The following is a 12596-nucleotide window of genomic DNA, read 5'->3' on the forward strand; positions in this document are numbered from 1 at the left end:
AAGAGAACAGATCATGTATAGCTTTCAGTCTTTATAAGTGACTTCAGACTTTATAAGTGACTTTAGACTTTATAAGTGACTTTATAAGTGACTCTAGACTGAACTCCAATGGGGCTTCATTGGGCTTGCCTGGTGGTTCAGATGATAAAGAATTTGCCTGCAATGCAGGAGACCTGGTTCGATCCCTGGTTTGATTCCTGGTTCGATCTCTGGTTCAATCCCCAGGAGGTCAAGAAGATTCCCCTGGAGAAGGGAATGGTTACCCATTCCACTATTCTTGCCTGGAGAATTCCATGGACAGAGGAACCTCAGAGTCCATGGGGTCGCAAAGAGTCAGACATGACTAAGCAACTAACAAACACTGTTTCAGAAGAGAAGAGTAGCAAGTTTTTTTCTTAGCTTTGAAAGGCTCATTCAGCAGAGGAACTGAGTAGAGATTATAGAGCAAGAGAAAAAGAAGAGATTGTTTAGGAGATTATTGCAGTAATCCAAGTAAGGATAGGTAATTGCTGGTGTTTGACTGATAGAAATGAAGGTAGTAAATATAATGGTTAAATTCTGGATGTATTTCACAGGTGGGATCAACATGATTTCAACATGATATAGGTGGGTGTGGAATGTGAGATAAAGAGAAGAGTGAAGGATGACTCTGTTTGGCCTGAGCTAGTAGAAGGATATCTCTGTTTACTGAGATGAGGAAATTTGCGAACACAGCATCTTGCATGGGGATGGGTAAAGTTCAGTAGCTCAGTTTTGGATTTGTCACTCATCTTAGTGGAAATGTCAGGTAGGCAACTGGACAAGTAAGCCTGAGTCCAGGGGAGAGGTCTGTGCTGAAGAGATATGTTTAGAAGAGGTTGGCATTTGAGTGGAATTTAAGGAATGAGTCTTGATGATATCAGCACAGGAGTGGGTATACACAGAACAGAGAAAGAGTAACTCTGGATATATACTGCACCTCATATGTCTTCAATCTCTTGCAAATGGATACTTTTGTGAAAGAAAATAAAGTAAATTATTGGAAGGAGAAAAGGTAATAAAAATAAAGACAGACAAAATCAAACCACATTTTTATTAGATTTAGCAAATATAAGACTCGATTTCAGTAATCTAATCAGAAAAAAATACAACAGAGAAAAGACAACCAAAATGATGCACCACATTGAAATTATGCATATTGGTGATTAATAAGAACACTGCACTTGTAACTTTTTATTGTTTTATAATTTTAATCAAAGCAAAACATTAATGAAATTATGATTCTCCATTTTCAAAATCTCTACACACATTTTAAACATACACCATGGATATCTATATATAATTTTTTAAAGTGATAAATGAGCTTTCTTCTTGCTGTTAATATATCTACTAGCTTGCTGTTAATATATCTACTCTAGGTTGGATTGATGACAGCAGTAGTCATTGAGGGCAATGTACATCTGAAATGTTGCTACGTTTTGTTTCAATATCACTCATGACTGAAGAGGCAGGCTAATGAGAACAGAAGAAATTTTAAAGCAATTTCTGCAGGCTCAGAATAGTCATTTTTTACTTTTATCCAAAATGAAACAAAGGAAGTCGTATTTCTTTCCAATATTCATCTTCAATCCTTCAAAAGTAGCTAGTTTCAACAATTTATCTGATAATGTTATAGTTGATTTAAACTATCTTTCAATGAAAAGAATGGATTAAAATGTTATGTACTTTTCAGTTGACTAATTACACTTAAAATACCACACTTGGTAACATGGTCTGGTTATATATGCCCGGTCACTAGGTCCTATAGGTGTGACTCATCACATGAGTTAAAGATGCCCAAACTGTACCTGCTTAGACTATGAACAATGAGACGAGTCCAACAACTGCAGATATAGATGCAGTAACACTGTCGCAATGCTCTACGGGTTTTTAGGTGTGATCTCCTAATCTCTGCTCTTATTTCTTTGTAGACTAGTAACTGTTGGTAGACCAGCACTGTCTACATTATGATCAGGATACAGAATAGCAGGGCACTGCACAATTCCAGGAATACCAAGTATGTATTAATAGATACCACTGTGAATGAACCCCCTGGTGTCAATTCTTTCTAAGAACTAAGAGTTCTGGACACTGAGAGATGACAACTTTTGGATTTCTGGTTGCTGAGAACTCTGAAATAGAAGGATAAATAGAATGAGTCAAACCAAGAGACTATGCTATCCTGGAAGGCAAATAGTCCCCTAGGTCAAATACTGCTAATAAATAAAGTAGGATGAGGCCCAAAAAATGATCTATAGAATTTGCAGCTTGGTCACTGATGACCTAATGGGGAGATGTACAGGATGATTAGGAAGCTCAGAGAAGGTTACCACCAAGCAGATCAGTTCCAAACTGCATTCTTCCAGAGGAGTAATTTATGAGTTCTAAGAGTTATATGAACCTTCATTATTTTGACAATAGAAGTATGAAAATCTCCCCAGGAGAAGGCAACATCATATACAAAGTTGTAAAGTCCCACAACATAGAAGACCTACTCAAGCCCAAGATTATGCTAATCACCAGGCTCAGACCTTACTCTCTCACTGTCTGAAGCAGTCTGGGTCCCTGATGTTAAGATGTTACTGACTCTGTGTACCCTATTTTGCTGATATTCTTAATCAGGGCTTGTGGGAGTTTAGTCCTTCCATTGAGCCCAGCATGGAGCTTGACACCTAGCATGTATCTCATATATATTGCCTTCCATGACAATAAAATCATATGAATGTTGCTTTGATTTTACTGCTGAAGAACAAAGTAACTGCTTATTTGAAAATAAATTAATTGGGAGAATCCCTCTGTGATGCAAAATGACCCCAGAGTATCAAGTTATCTTAATCCCAGTGCTCTGTCCCTTCCTGTTGGACTACTCCCCCAGCCACTGTGTAAATACCATGGTCTCATCTCACTGTTGCCTCACCCCTTAAAAATTTCTAGTTGCTGCTGCTGCTGCATGAAAAGACAAATCAGGAAAACGTCTCACTGTTTGAGACAGGTGCCCCAGCTCCTCAGAAACACAGTGAAGGTGTTTTCAGAGGAGACAGTGCCCAAGGCTGCTGGTCTCCAGGATATACCTCTAAGATGGGTTCTAAACAACTGTGTGTAACATAGAAACACATACATCACCATATATAAAATAGACAATCAATGGAAATTTGATGACTCGGGAAACTCAAATTGGGGCTCTGAAACAGCATGAGGGGATAAGAAGGGAGATGGGAGAGAGGTTCAAGAAGGAGGGGACATAGGTATACCTATGGCTGATTCATATTGTTGTTTGGCAGAAATCAAGACAATATTGTAAAATGATTATCCTTCAATCAAAAATAAGGAAATTTAATTATTAAAAAAAGTTTAAAAAAAACAAGCAAACACACAACTGCACGGTCTTTTGTTACTTCCCACTGGTGACACTATCGGGATGTCTACCTTGTCAGGACTCAAAGAGCATTACAATATTTCCTCAAGACTCACCATCCATTTCCTTTCTTCTTTTATCTCAGCATGAGGGAGATGTAAGATAATTTTGGAAATACAAAAAGTTGAAATTGAGGGTTTTAAGAGGGTGCCATGTCCAAGTGCTTACTGGCCTTGGATATGACTTCAGGAGAGGTCAGCAGGAGTTGCCATGTGGAGTCATGTGGTCCAGCTCTCATCCTCTCCTCTCCTCTCTCCACCTGGGAAAGGTGTGGGCTGGACCCGAAGGTCCCGTGCAGCATGGGCAGTGGTGATGCCTCATTTCTGTCCTTTATGTAATTATTTGTGGGATTGTGGGCTCGATTATCTTGACATTTAAGTGCTGAGTAATTTTCTCAAAATATGCACACTCTCTGCAGGATGAAAGCAGTTTTGTGTCATGTTCCAGACAGCAGTGCAAATGAGGTAACAAAGCGTGTTGGGGCCTGAACTAGATGAGGGCGGGGAGGCTTTTGAGGCCCCAGGATGGGGGACACATGTACACCCATTATTGATTCATGTCAATGTATGGCAAAAACCACAACAATATTGAAAAGTAATTAGCCTCCAATTAAAATAAATTAATTAATTTAAAGAAAAAGCCCCTTTGAAAAATTCCAACATTTTGTGGATCCCAAAGTGAAGCACAAAAATTTGAGATCATTCACTGGTTGAACCTGAAGAGGGAATTAGAAACAGGGTTATGAGAGGGAGGGAGGGAGGGAGGGGGCTGGCTGGGGAACTTTGTGGGAAGGTCTGCCACTGCCTTGAGTGAAGGGGAAGAAGGGAACGCAAGTCTCTGCTTTGGATACTGATGCTTAAACACAAACACACCTTGTTTGACTCTTGAATATAAAAATCTAGTGAAATGTTTATCAGTTCAGTTCAGTTCAGACACTCAGTCGTGTCTGACTCTTTTGGACCCAATGGACTGCAGCATACCAGGCCTCCCTGTCCATCACCAACTCCCGGAGTTTACTCAAACTCATGTCCATTGAGTCGGTGATGCCATCCGAACATCTCATCTTCAATAAAAAGTAGGAAATAGCTGTCCAAGTGGGAAAGAAGAGAGATAAGAATTCTCAGTAGCCCTAACTGAGTCCAGCCCCCAAACTACTGAAACTAGTAAAAGAGCCAACCCCAACGTTAACTGCTAGAAAGTAAATCCTGAAAGAGCAGGTGTGTTGGGGGGACTAAAGAGAGGGGCGTGTCCCGCAGTCGCATGGTGCTGGGGACTGCCCTGCTCAGAGTTGTCAGCCATCACCTCCTTGCCCTGGGGCATGGGAGCGGTTCAGGGAGACTTCTGCCACGTGGAGAGAGTGGGCAGTGCCTTGCCTAAGACCATCTTGCATCTGAATCTATGGGAGAGATTTTGACAGAACCATAGTGCCAGTAAATCAATCAACTTGGAGCATGAGGGGGAGGAGACAAACTGAATAAAGTCCCACATTGCCGTGGCCTGGGGAAATACTTGTCACTCAAGCCTAAGAGTTCTCCTTAAAGAGACCAAGGCAGCCTAGTACAAAGGGCTTAAAGAAAGAGCAAATCTGTTCAACTTAGGGCTCATTATCAAATCTACAATGGCATTACAGGGATCAGCCAACCCTGGGAAACCAAAATAGCTCCAGTGGAATCTTCCAGATATTCCTTTCATTCATCCACATACCTTTGTTTAAGGGTTTTCATTAAGAAACATTTAACACAGCTCTCGAGTGATTTCAAAGGTTCTGTTCCATTCCGATGCCTTGTATTCTATTTGAAATGTCTCTGTAAATGAAGTTAGACAATACATGACATTGACATTGAAGTCGCTCAGTCATGTCCAACTCTTTGTGACCCCATGGACTGTAGCCTACCAGGCTCCTCCGTTCATGGAATTTTCCAGGCAAGAGTACTGGAGTGGGTTGCCATTTCCTTCTCCAGGAGATCTTCCCAACCCAGGGATCAAACCCAGGTCTCCCACATTGTAGGCAGACACTTTACTGTCTGAGCCACCAGGGTCCCTTAATATAGGTCCCTTAATTTTTTCTGATGGACATTTACTGAGCAACAACTCCATGGCAGGCACCACACTAGACACTGAAAACAGTGATGATGGAAACTCAGAGACTGATGATAAAGAATTCATTCAAGTGCAGAGAGAGAAACAGAAACCCAGTGTGGTCTTCAGCACACCCTGTTTTAACCTGCAATGCAAGAGGGATGTGCATGGTACTGTGTGAGTTTTGAGCAAGTAATTAACTGTCATTGAGAAGAGGGAGTGTGAGGGAGGGGGAACCAAGGAGAAGGCATGTGAGCTGCGTCTGGAAGCAAGTGAGTTCACCAGGCGTTGAACCGGGGAAACAGAACATGGAATTGGGAGAAAATTCTATGCATGGGATTAGCAAAAGCAAAATAACATTGTTTTGAAACCTTAACACATACTTGTGCTAATCAATGAGTAACCACTGTGAGCTTGGACTGATTGATTACCAAGTAGCCAGGAAACCAATCTTCAGGTTCCACAGAACAACACAACAGGATCAGACAAAAGAATGCATGAGTGGGTCTGCTAGGTTCCAAGTCTAGAACCTACCTGTTTCATCACTGTCAGTGCTCCAATCTCTGAATGACTCTCTTCCGGGCGATGGGGGCAAGAATAGAGAAGCTGAAATAACCAGGGACATCAGAAACGGAGACATTCTCATACTGAGGCAAATGATTGGCTGATTATATTACTAGGGATCAGACTTGCTATTTTGCTTTTGGCAAATCTGTAAGAGGAAATGAAGCTCTTATGGATTGAAATGATGGAGATAAGTTTTAAAAAAATATTTGGCTTTTCTCAAGCCACAGAGCATGCAGCTGAGAAGCTAAGAGTCAGGAGCTGATAGGAAGTGAAGTGGGAGACATAAGCAAAAAGATTAAGTCCGTGCGAACCATGCTAAAGAGCACAGACTTCACTCTGCAGGATTGAGGGCTTTCAAAGAATTTTAAGCAGGGAACCGACATCACCACATTTGTGTTTCTGGAAGATTACCTGGGCTTCAGTGAAATTGGATGGATATGAGGGTAAAGACTGGAGTCAATGAAATGAGACTGCTTACTGTGACTTTTATAATCCAGCCAAGGTACAATTGAGAGCTATATAAGTCACAGGGTCTCTGAAGGGTAAATTCCATTGTCTGACCCAATGTTAAAAAGCAGAGACATTACTTTGCCAATAAAGGTCTGTCTAGTCAAAGATACGGTTTTTCCAGTAGTCATGTATGGATGTGAGATTTGGACTAAGCTGAGCGTCAAAGAATTGATGTTTTTTAACTGGTGTTGGAGAAGACTCTTGAGAGTCCCTTGGACCGCAAGGAGATCAAACCACTGTTTTCAGTGTCTAGTATGGTGCCTGCCATGGAGTCGTTGCTCAGTAAATGTCTAAAGGAAATCAGTCCTGAATATTCATTGGAAGGAATAATGCTGAAGCTGAAACTCCAATACTTTGGCCACCTGATGCAAAGAACTGACTCATTGGAAAAGACCCTGATGCTGGGAAAGATTGAAGGCAGGAGGAGAAGGGGACAACAGAGGATGAGATGGTTGGATGGCATCACTGACTCAATGGACATGAGTTTGAGTAAACTCCGGGAGTTGGTGATGGACAGGGAGGCCTGGTGTGTTGCGGTCCATGGGCTTGCAAAGAGTTGGACATGACTGTGTGACTGAACTGAACTGAACTGAACCAATGTTTGGGGTAAGCATGAAGAAAGAAGTGAGTGACTAAAGTTTCTGGACTGAAAAACTACATTTAAAGTAGTTTTGTTCACTCCAGTAGGGGTCATAGGTAGATGAGCACATGTGGGCAGATTGGTGTGTGAGTAGATAAGACCAAATGGACGTGTTGATTTGAGACTCATGGGGTATCCAGGTGAGGAAGTGCAGATATCCAGAGTTGTACACATGTGGCTGGTGCACCAGAAGAGAAATGTGACAGAAGACAGAGATTAGACTGAGATTACGCCAATGATGGCATAGTGAGAAAGCCGGGTGAGGAGGAAGTCACACGCAGGACATCACTGTTGGAAAAAAAAAAAAAACAGGGTGGAACCGAAAGTGGATGGTGCCCCCAAAGTCAGGAGGAGTTAGGTTTGGAATTGTGAGAGTGGTCAAAAGTATCAAGAACAGAAGCAAGGACAAGAAGGTTAGAGATGGAAGCATCTCTCATGGCAACTCTGAGGCTATAGGGCAGTTTCAGTCAGGTGATGAGGATGTGAGAAGTGCCTTAAAGTGGACCGAGGCTTGAACAGGAAGGGAGCAGACACCCAGGGGCAAGAGAAAAGACACTGCTGTGACTGGTGCAGATAGTGAACGGCAGAAGAGATGGGTGAACCTTTCTTTTCTTATAAGATGAAAGAGACTTGTGTCTGTTATCAGATGTGCATATTGTCCTATTTGTGTGTTTTATCAGGTGAGGTTTTAGACAGAGCCAAGTCCTACAGGAGCACACCCAGGACACGGGCAGGGGGCTTCTCATCACGGAGAAAAGCAAGAGCAGGATGACTGTATGTACTTGTAGATGAGTGTAACAGAGTGGGAGACATAAGGCGGAGGGATGTTCAGTCCAATTTCTTCTATTTTCTAAATTAGTCACAAACTGACCATCAAATAAAAGTCTTCCATTATATCCTGATCTTTTAAAGTGTGTGTGTGTGTGTGTGTGTGTGTGTGTGTGTGCATGCGTGCGTGTGTGCATGAGCGCTCAGTCACCCATTCATATCTGACTCTTCGCTGCCACATGGACAGTACCCCACTGGCTCCTCTGTCCATGGAATTTTATAGGCAAGAATACTGAAGTGGGTTGCCATTTCCTACTCCAGGGATTCATCCTGACCCAGGGATCGAACCCACATCTCTTAGGTCTCCTGCACTGGCAGACAGATTCTTTACCACTAGTGCCACCTGGAAAGACTGACCTTTTAAAGTGTCACAAAATATCACAAAGCTCTAGAAATTATTTTTATTTGATTGTACGTAAGGAGCCCTGATCAAGAAGAGCAGGTTAGTGAGAGTAAGTAAAACAAACATTTCAGATACTTGGGAGAAATAAAAACTTTATGCCCTAATGTCAACCCAAAGCAATCATGTGCATGCACATGCACACACACACACAACAAGAAACTGGCAGACACAAGACCCATATTTAAATGATAAGGACTACTGACCTTTAATAAAAATGATTCTGACTAATCAAAGCTATTGTAAGGCTGTGGTCCAAACCAGTCCTGAATATTCATTGGAAGGACTGATGCTGAAGCTGAAGCTTCAATACTTTGTCCACCTGATATGAACAACTGACTCATTGGAAAAGACCCTGATGCTGGGAAAGATCGAAGGCAGTAGGAGAAGGGGACGACAGAGGATGAGATGGTTGGATGGCATCTCCGACTCAAAGGACATGAGTTTGAATAAACTCCAGGAGTTGGTGATGGACAGGGAGGCCTGGCATGCTGCAATCCATGTGGTCACAAAGAGTTGGACACAACTGAGCGACTGAACTGAACCAAAGCAGCTTCCAGTCAGGTTGAGCCTTAGCCTGTAGCTCTCTTGAAAACTCTTTGCTTAGCAAGAAATCAGTGACAATAACAATGATAAGAATTGGTTCAAATTAAATCAGAAAATAGTCCAGTAGAGCCTCTCCTGAGCAGGAAGTATGTCTTCTCTATTTCCTCATTCCTGGGGTAACCAAAACTGAATGGACTTTATGAATGTTTGCTCATTAAAGAATGAATAATTTATAAAAACTAGTTTTTCAGTAAATCTGCCACGATATGACAAGGTCTATTTAGATGAAGAAGCAGCCAGGGATTTTAGAAATATTTGAAGCTTGCATGCTAAATCACTTCAGTTGTGCCCAACTCTTTGCATCCCTATGAACCATCACCCGCTAGGCTCTTCTGTCCATGGGATTCTCCAGGCAAGAATACTGGAGTGGGTTGCCATGCCCTCCTCCAGTGGAGATCTTCCCAACCCAGGGATCTAACCCAAGTCTCTTAGTATCCTGCATTGGCTGGTGAGTTCTTTATGACTAGTGCCACCTGGCCCCCTGGGAAGGCCCTACGGAGCAAATAAGGGAGGGGGGTGAGTTAACAAGTGGCTACAGGACTTAGCACACTGGGACAAGTTTACTGAGATTCTTTCCCCTCATCTAAACTCCAAAGACTAAGAAACAATTTCATCCAATATTAATTTGGTCAGCACTTTTGTGTTTGCACCCTTTCTCTTTGGGAGTTCTGAGTGTGTCCCATGTATCAGAGGTGATTGTTTAGGGCAGTCGTATAGCCACCTCTGTCTGAAAGTCTCTCCAGGGCATCATTCCAGCTTCACAGACTTATCTGTGGCAAAATATTAATAAGTCCACCCACATTGACTTCGTAGTTAATCATGAGAATGCTTGAAGGCATGCAAATGGTAGGCATTAGATAAAGACAGACTATGTTTATTATTTTGGGAAGTAGCTTAATTGTATTTTCTGTTGAGGCAAAATGCAGAGAGTTTTCATTATCTTTTGCTTTCATTACCTGTGTTTCTGCACAAGATTAATATATAATGAAATTTCTTTTTTAGAATGTAAATTTCCTATCTCAATTATTTTTATAGCAACTTAAAATGGATAGAGTAGTGGACATCTTTTAAGGAGTTGTCCTAGGCTGTAAGCCAAAGACACAGTATTTCCTTGGAACTGTCTACCCAAGTCATGTAAGTGGGCTGCTTGCAGTCAGGTTACATGGAAGATCCTTGTCCTGGGCTGAGGGTAGACAGCTAACACAACCTGGGTAGATCCCAGTCCATTTTTTAGGAATTTGAAGTTATGGCTAGAGATTTCAATCTCAGTGTGGTCTGGTATCTGGAATAGAGAAGCTGTAAACCTCAAAGTTGTGGGGCGGGCACCTCCTGCCAGCTCTTCTGAGTCACAGGGAAAGCCAATCAGCAGGGAGAGAAAAGAGGTGCAGGCATGAGAGAGAGGAAGAGTCCTCCCCAGCTTTCATTTACTCCATTCCCTACTTCCAGAGGACCACGTCTCATTTTGCACTTAGCAGGTTTTTGACCAACAATCCCTGGTGGTTCAGATGGTAAAGAATCTGCCTGGAGTACAGGAGACCTGGGTTCGATCCCTGAGCTGGGAAGATCTTTTGGAGAAGGGAGGTTACCCACTCCAGTATTCTTGCCTGGAGAATTCCACGGACAGAGAAGCCAGGCAGGCTACAGTCCATGGGGTCACAAAGAGTCAGACATGACTGAGTGACCAACACTTTACCAGCAATCACAGTGCCTCAGAAGATACAGGGCTAGTGCATCTAATTCTCCTCAGCCACCCACAGTGTGTTTCCCAATGACTGGCACATGTTTCCCTTAGAATCGCCAGAAATTTCTTTAAACTCATTCCCTCTCATTAAATATAATATTAAGCAAAAAGGACTTTATTAGCCCAACAGTTTCATTTTGGGGAGAAAATGAATCCTTAACAGTTTTGACAGAATGTATTTTGACCATGAAACTGCATCAGATTTTTGGGCAGAATTCAATTTGGGCCTCAATTGTGTGTGTTTGTATGTGTGTGTGTGTGTTTTCACACTCAAAACCACTTGCAATTCCTGCACAGACATTAGGGTCCTTGCTTAGCTGAAGTGGACCTTTGCAGTGTAAACCAGAAAGATCAACCGACTCAGTTGTCAAAATCGTGTCAAACTATCATCATAGCTCAACATATCAGCCAAATATATATATTTTCTTAGTTTGGAGAATGGGTATTTTGGGATATTTTCCAGGTCAGGATTGTTAAAGCTGGCAATGTACTGTGTGGTTCACTAAATCCAAGGAGGTAATAACATTCCATAAAGCCAGCACAAATCTTAGCAATGCCTAGCTTGTTACTTCATAAAGCAGTTCATTTCTTTAAGTGACACAATACACTGCCTTCCAACAACATGGAAGCCTGGCATGCTGCAGTTCATGGAGATGCAAAGATTCAGACTCAACTTAGTGACTGAACAACACCATTTAATAAATCTAGAAACTCTAAACAATAAAGCCATAGGCTTTTAAGAATTAAAGGTAAATGTCCTACCAAACTTATTTCTGAAGTAAAATCCAAAAACAGTAACTCTAAAAGCACTGATTTAATGAGTACTTGTGTAATTATTTATTCACTCTGCCTCCTTCATAACTGTAAAACTGTCTGTTTATATTGATAGATCTCATGTCTCTCTTTCTTTCAGAAGCTAATCAAAATGAAATGTTAGTCACAGCCAAACGTTCCGAGAGCAAATCATAAAAACTTCTAATATATCTTACAGTAAGAGTATTGTATTAAATGCAGGATCTTAATTCACTGTAACATGATTGATATGATGAGGGAGTAGAGTCTTGAAAAATAAGAATATCCAGCACTGAAGGGAAAATAAGATGCTCTGGAAAATGGGAGGTTCTATTCTTTGTTGATCAGCAATGTTCATACAAATGTGTGTGATGTTCAGAAACCAATGCAGAGTAAGGTGACAGAGAAATCAGAAGATTTTAACCTGAGCCTTTTATCCTGGCTAAGGAAAAATTCCACAACATCCAGAAGCAGGAAGCAAGGGGACCCCAGCTGTGTGTGAGCTGGCAAAGACCCTGCAAGGAAGAGAGGAACCCCGGCAAGGTACCTGTGAATTTGCCCCACTTCTGTGTGGCTGCCACACAAGTTAAGCCTTATTATTGTTAAGGGGGTTGGTATTTTCCTCAGTTATTTATCTTTTTATTGACACTTAAGAAAAGTCATTAATTGGATAAAAAAGTTGCAGTACATATATACAATGGAATATTACTCAGCCATAAAAAAGCATGTTTGAGTCAATCCTAATGAAGTGGATGAACCTAGAAGCTGATTATACAGAGTGAAGTAAGTCATAAAGAGAAAGAAAAACATATATTAATGCATATAATTGGATCTAGCATGATGGTACTGATGAGCCTATTTTCAGGGCAGCAATGGAGATGCAGTCATAGAGAACAGACGTGTGGACCCTGTTCCATTGGGGGGAAGGAGAGGGTGGGATGAGTTGAGAGGGCAGCGTGGGAATGTATAAATTACCATATGTAAATAGATGGCTGTATGA

General features: G+C 41.6%; 1 long non-coding RNA gene across 1 annotated transcript in view; it reads right to left on the reverse strand.

Annotated features, from left to right (window-relative positions):
• Window positions 1-4332: 4332 nt before the first annotated feature.
• The window catches only part of LOC136162732 (uncharacterized), a 36270-nt gene continuing 28006 nt past the window's right edge, over window positions 4333-12596 (reverse strand). Inside the window, exons 2-3 of the long non-coding RNA XR_010662168.1 lie at window positions 5138-5238; window positions 4333-4519 (exon numbers count right to left, since the gene is read on the reverse strand). This is a non-coding gene — a long non-coding RNA (uncharacterized lncRNA). The remainder of the gene's footprint in view (window positions 4520-5137; window positions 5239-12596) is intronic.

The sequence above is a fragment of the Muntiacus reevesi genome, chromosome 3, assembly GCF_963930625.1.
Source record: "Muntiacus reevesi chromosome 3, mMunRee1.1, whole genome shotgun sequence".
NCBI lineage: Eukaryota > Metazoa > Chordata > Mammalia > Artiodactyla > Cervidae > Muntiacus > Muntiacus reevesi.